This window comes from Ictidomys tridecemlineatus, chromosome 13, assembly GCF_052094955.1.
Source record: "Ictidomys tridecemlineatus isolate mIctTri1 chromosome 13, mIctTri1.hap1, whole genome shotgun sequence".
In the NCBI taxonomy this organism is placed as follows: Eukaryota; Metazoa; Chordata; class Mammalia; order Rodentia; family Sciuridae; genus Ictidomys; species Ictidomys tridecemlineatus.
In genome coordinates this window covers 60,240,522-60,246,757 of record NC_135489.1, presented here as the reverse complement: position 1 = coordinate 60,246,757, position 6,236 = coordinate 60,240,522, and the positions used below count along the sequence as shown (strand labels likewise).

At 36.0% G+C, this 6,236-nt stretch overlaps 1 non-coding gene across 1 annotated transcript; it reads right to left on the bottom strand.

Moving 5' to 3' along the window:
• Positions 1-245: 245 nt before the first annotated feature.
• On the bottom strand, positions 246-318 carry Trnav-cac (transfer RNA valine (anticodon CAC)). The gene has a single exon. It is a non-coding gene; the product is annotated as a tRNA-Val (tRNA).
• Between the last annotated feature and the right edge of the window lie 5,918 nt (positions 319-6,236).

Here is a 6,236-nt window from a genome sequence, read left to right as displayed (position 1 = left end):
AGAATGCGCATATGTGAACAATGTTCAACATATGCTTGGGACACCCTGCTCTGAGGTGTCTTATCTACACATCAGGAGCCTTGTTGTGAGATATCTTATGCACACATTAGTGGACTGTTCATTGGAGATTGGGCCTGGTCTCAGGACTCCTTACTAAGAGGTGGCCTTTGTCTGTCATACATCTTTAACATTGCTCCTGTAGTGCATCCTTTTGCTGCAATAAAGTGTAGATTTTTTTTTTCTTTTGATGATACTGGGGATTGAACCTAGGGCCTTGTGCATGTGAGGCAAGCACTTTACCAACTGAGCTATATCCCCAGCCCTAAGTGTGGATTTTTAAGTGTAGTCTTTGTGGGTCTCGTCACCCTGTTAGACCAGGACGCAAGAAAAGACCACTGACTCCAATTAAAATCAAATTAAAGCAAGCTTATTATTTCGACCGGGCTGCCTTGCCCATCAAAATCGTGGGAGCCAAGGACAGCGGCAAGGCTTCTTTGCCACCCAGTTTTATAGCCCAAAAAGTTACACAAAGGAGGGTTACAGATAACAACACTCTGAGGAGCATAACACAAGTTTACATTTTTGCTGGCCCCGGCATCAGAATTTATGGAGATCTTAGAGACTCAGAGAGGGTCTTTATCCGGCCAGGGAAGGCCAGAATTTATGAGGCGTCACTAAGGTTTAGGAAAGGGTTGTTATCTGGTCAGGGAAAACCATACATGGGTGAGTTCAGGGCACAGGCATTCCAAGTAGGTTCAGAATTTGCAGTAATTTATAGTAAAGCCGAAATTATCTTTTCATGGTTTTGTGGCGAGATGCCCAATTTTAAGAAAAAATCAGGTTGGGTCTATCAACTCTTCCTAAAGTCTAAGTTCAGTTCTTTAACAGTTAAGCCTTGTCTGCTTGTTACTATTAGTGCAAGTAGCAGATGGAAAGATGTTTGAAGAATTGTGTTGGGATGTGATTGGTAGAGTGAGAGGAAAGGGTATGGAGTGACTCCTTCATTCCTGGAAGATATGGTAGAAGAATAATTTGTATGTTGGAATAACACAACTTGTTAGGACACAAGTATGGATTGCTTAGAGCTGCCTATGAATTCCTAGCCAGAGATGTGTAAGAAGCAATTTCTAACTCACTCCTGTTTCAGTGTCATCTACAGCATTTGGGGGAGGCTGAGTGGAGTTTCGAACTTTGGAGAAAAATCAACAAAGTGTTCCATTCTACAACAATGTGCACAGGAGGGAAAACTTTCTAAGACATACCCTTCAGAGTCAAGGAAGTAATTTAATGAGTGCAGTTTGCCTACGGGGAACTGACATGAGTAAGAGACCCCATAAAAATGCTGATGAGCAATTCATAGTATTCAAGACAGTATGGTTAAAACTGATCAAGCCTGCAAGCTACATTTAACCCTGGGTCACCATTTTGTATTGACTCCATGAAGCAGTGTTGACCTCCAAACATCAGTAATGTGAGGAAATGCCTAGGTAGCTCCACAGAACCCAAGAATATTTTTTCATTAAAATTTCTGTGCCCTCACTGTGATTTATCTTAGATCAAATGTGTCTCATTCCCCATGTGGTTATGTGTCTTCATTTCTCTACACTTTCTATAGCTACACCCACGGTCGTAATATTGAAGACAAAGATCTTTTCTTTCTTACAGCTGACAATGTGACAAAATGAGAAAGGAACAAGTCACAGTCCAACTCACTTAATATAGGAAATATTTGACAAGAAGCAGAACTAAAGAGTTTTTAAAGCACTTGTCCCAAAGAATAACATGCATGCATGACACTACTCCAAATTTTTACTTTTTTAAACATTGTAAATTCTCTTTATTATCGTCCAAGGTGTGAAAATTGAATTAAAAAAAAGAAAACAGAAAGAGGTTTTTACATTTAAGTTTTTATCCTACATGAAATACCCACCTGTAGAAAGGTAAATTTTTCATGGCATGAATCCTTAGGACTAGTTTTTCATCCTTAGAAATGAGTTGATTCTTTTGGAACCTAAATCTAGTTTTCAAAGCAGGGTGCATTGCATGGAATAGTCTAGAGAGCTATTTCCTGTGCCACAAGCACTTGAATTTGTGTTCTGCCTCTCATTGATTCAGGTTATGAGGCCTCCATATTTTACATGACGAAGACAGGATTTCTCAAAAGTTAAGCTCTGCTGGAGAGAAGCCATGGTCTCATCTGACAAAGGCATTTCTTCTTTGGTAAAGCAAGTTGTCTTTATCTGAACCACATAGATTCTAGATCTTTCTACTCATAGACTTCTGGTTTCTGGAGTTTATGAACAAGGACTCAGTCTCTGCCTGCCACTGTGAGAGTGATTCTATCCTATTTATTAACAACATTCTGAATCAAGAGTGCTTTACTGGAAAAGGAGAATCTAATGGGACCTTACTTGTAGGACTGTGCTGGTGATCAGATGAGAGACACATATCCACACATTTGCTAGCACAGAAGGGATTGCCATAAAGGTCCTCAGGGGATTCTCTGGGTTGACCGGAGGACCAGCAAGTATCTGGAGGAGAAGGAGGTTGGTGGGCAACCAAAGTATCTGCTGGTCTCTAAGCTGATTTTCTGTCCTTTGATACTTCTTAGAATTTGAAGTTGGGTAGGTATGAGGATAGGTGGGATGAGATGTCAGACTCAGGCAGGTGAAAAGATATAATACCCTATATTTCCTGGGTATGGTCCCCACATAGATTTAAAAAAAGAAAAGAAAGAAAGAAGGAAGGAAGGAAGGAAGGAAGGAAGGAAGGAAGGAAGGAAGGAAGGAAGGAAGGAAGGAAGGAAGGAAGGAAGGAGATGGAAATGTAAAGTTGAGAAGAGTCTCCTTGTCTGGAGCGGCTTGGCAATATTTACAGACAACTTGGAAAGTTTATTGTTGAGACCGGATGCCATGCACAGAACTGGACCACTCTGGTCAAAAGAAGCAACTACACAGGAAAGACTTCTAACATCTTGCATCAAAGAAATTCTCTAGAAAAGATTTTTTTTAAATTTCTGATGGAGCATCAGGTGACTTACTCCTTAAACTTAAAATATTGTTATTAGATTTCATCAGAAACCAGATGATTTTTACCCTTTGGTGACCATTCAGAAAGCTATAACCATTCAGAATGTTATTTATTAATCTAGATAAGTCATCTTGCATTAAAAAAATCATGCTTAAACTTAAAAAAAAAAAAAAAACTTTAAATTTATATCCTGAACTTTCTGTAACCCCTTCAGTGAAACTGAGAGGATCAGAAGTTTGACCTCAGTCCTTGATCAAATCCAGCAATGGGTCTGCAAAGTCCTTCTCTAGGAGCAGAAAGCCTGAGAGCTGGAGCAGAGGCAGGTTTGTGTCTAAGCAATGAATAACTTGAGGAGGAAAGATGAGTTTCATTAATTTTGAGTCTTCAAAACCTGATGTGAGAACTGGCACTGATAGATTTTTAATTAATAAAATCTTTAAAAATATTTTTGTGTTTCTTCTTTACTTCATTTAAAGTTTTTTTTCTTGGTGTGTGTGTGTGTGTGTTTGTGTGTGTGTGTGTGTGTGTGTTTGTGTGTGTGAAGCTCAATTTTGTACAATAATTTGTACATCTATAAAGAGCATTAATGACTTTTGTCATTCGCTGGCACATTCAGAACAATAAATTCCCAGATAGCTGTTTCATGTCACTATTCCCCTGAGGCCAAAATATTAGAATAATAGAATACCTTTTCTTTAAAGAAATCCATAAATGCAGGCAGAAATATTTTAAAGAAATAGTAAAAAAATTCTTTAAATATTTCATCATATGGCATAAGAGAGCTCCTAAATACCTAAAATTTAGGAACTATTATTCTTTAACCTTTGAGACATAATTAACAAATACCTTTGAATAGATTTTAAATTGAATGATTCTATTTATGATAGTAAAAAAAATCATGTAAGATCTGCATAGCATATAATTTGAAAGTATCAATAGCTAACTTTGCTGGCAAAGAAAATAATAATTCAAGTTATGCAATTTAGAAAAAAAATCAGAGGTGACTGGGATCAGGTTTTAAAATGGCAGCTATTGCCAAGTTGTTATGTGCCAGCTACTGTGTTTGGCACTTTCACATAATTACAACATCAAATCCAGCGTTAGAAAAATATTAATCTCTTTATGGTGTGACTGTTGTTTTAAAAAACTACTCTCTAGTATATGAATAAGTTGATTGGTAAGAGAGTATCCAGCTCAATTTTTGGCATAAAATGAGCTTTCAATGAATTTTTTTATTTTTAAAAATATTTTGCCATGCATATAATGGTTGTGGTCAATGCAGGAAAAAAATGATTTTGGGAATCAAGCAGTTAACTACTTTAATAAATATCAAACAGCAAGAGACAATCCAACTCCATGGCTGTCATCCAAGAAAAAAATTCAAGGTCATCTACCATTATCATTTCACTTTCATATAACAAGTAAAGTCTTTGCATTTTTGTTTCCTTTTAACTCTTTTAAGTTTTAAAAATATTTCCTCTTATGGCATAAAATGGCTAAAATTTAGGAACTATTATTCTTTAACTTACATATTATGTATGTGTGTGTGTGTGTGTGTGTGTGTGTGTGAAGATCAATTTTGTATAAGAATTTGTCTATAAAGAGTATTAATGATATATAACATGTTAGTATGTGTTACTAGGAGATGCAGCACTTAATATTTCATTTAGCTCTGTTTTAGACAAAGACTCACCAAAAACATTATTTACTTGAGAAGCAGGAAAAACTTTCTCCTATCAGAAAAGGTCACTTTTTTGGTACTAAAATAAATGAATGAATATGGAGATAATGAAGAGTCAGTGGGTAATAAGCTCAGAGAAATTAATTGAAGAGTTATAATTCAGCTTAAAAATATCAATCTTTCCAAGTTCTACGGGGTCATCAAACTTGGGACAGAATTGCATTTTGGTTATCAGCCTCTCTTCTTTCATTGTTTTTATTTTTACCACAGAAGTCAATAGAATGCATTTTTTGAGGCCACAAAACAATTGATGGATGATTTTGGAGCAAAATATTTAGAATTATTATGGAAAACAGAATAAGGAAAATTGCGGTGACATTCGCCTGGAAAGAAGAAAGATGATGGAGGTTTAAGAGTTACTTTCCCACCAATTGCTTTTATTGAAGAAAAAGGGAAGGCATGGTTCTTTCATGAACACTTTGGACAAGCATTTCTATTTGATTGAAAGTCAATTCTTGTGTGGAAGTACAACCCTGGTTTTGCTAAGGATTTCTCATATTTATTTCAAATTTGCAATGAAGATTTCATTGTGGTCTTTGATTCCAGATTTCCTGAATGTCTGTCTAGTTCTAAAACTGACTTTGGATCTTCCTTGATACCTTCAATTTCTATATTTAGAAAGGAATTATTTTACTTTAAGAAAAGGAAAATTCTAATATAAGGGAAAACTCTTGTGGAAATAAAATTGTTGTCCTTTTTCACATTAGCTTGTAAATAAAGGATGATAACAAGTAACCCAATATTAGATTGTATAACTCATGACAATACCCATATTTATAGAATAAATATAGAATTTATAGAATGCTTTGCAATAGCTCAAAGTACTATATATCACCCTTGAGATGTATTTCATCATATTTTCCCATTTTTATGTTAAAAAGAAAAAAAGATACAAGCCCGGAATGCAGACAGGAGTGATTACAGCAGCTGCAAGTTGGTGTCTGATGGGACCATTATAATTTTAGAGTTCATGTCAAATGAGGTGCCATGATCTGGGTCTCATCATGTGCCCATGAATAGAACAGTTTGATTAAGTATACTTATATGCAGCATAAACACTTTTATCTTTTCAAGGGCCTTTTCTTTATTTAACTAATCTATGCTAAATATCTTACTATCATAATATTCTAAAATAAATTTTTTAGAATTTTATTTTCCCATAGCCATTTCAGAAATAACAAGGTCCCCAAATTTACTCCTATGACTTAGAGACATCCCATCAAAATATCCAACATGCCTGATTTCCCTTCTGGATGTGGCCCACCATTGTTCTATTTTAGGTTTGCTCTTCCAGTCACAAATTCTAGACTTCTTAAGCTGACATCTGAGCATCCACAACATTCAGACATACCACCTCTTTCACACTGTCCTCTAACATCCATCTGCCAGTCTCCTCCTTATCCCTCCAAAATGCCAAGTTCATCTATTGAAGTGGCCCTTCTGTTTTCCCATATTGTACCACATC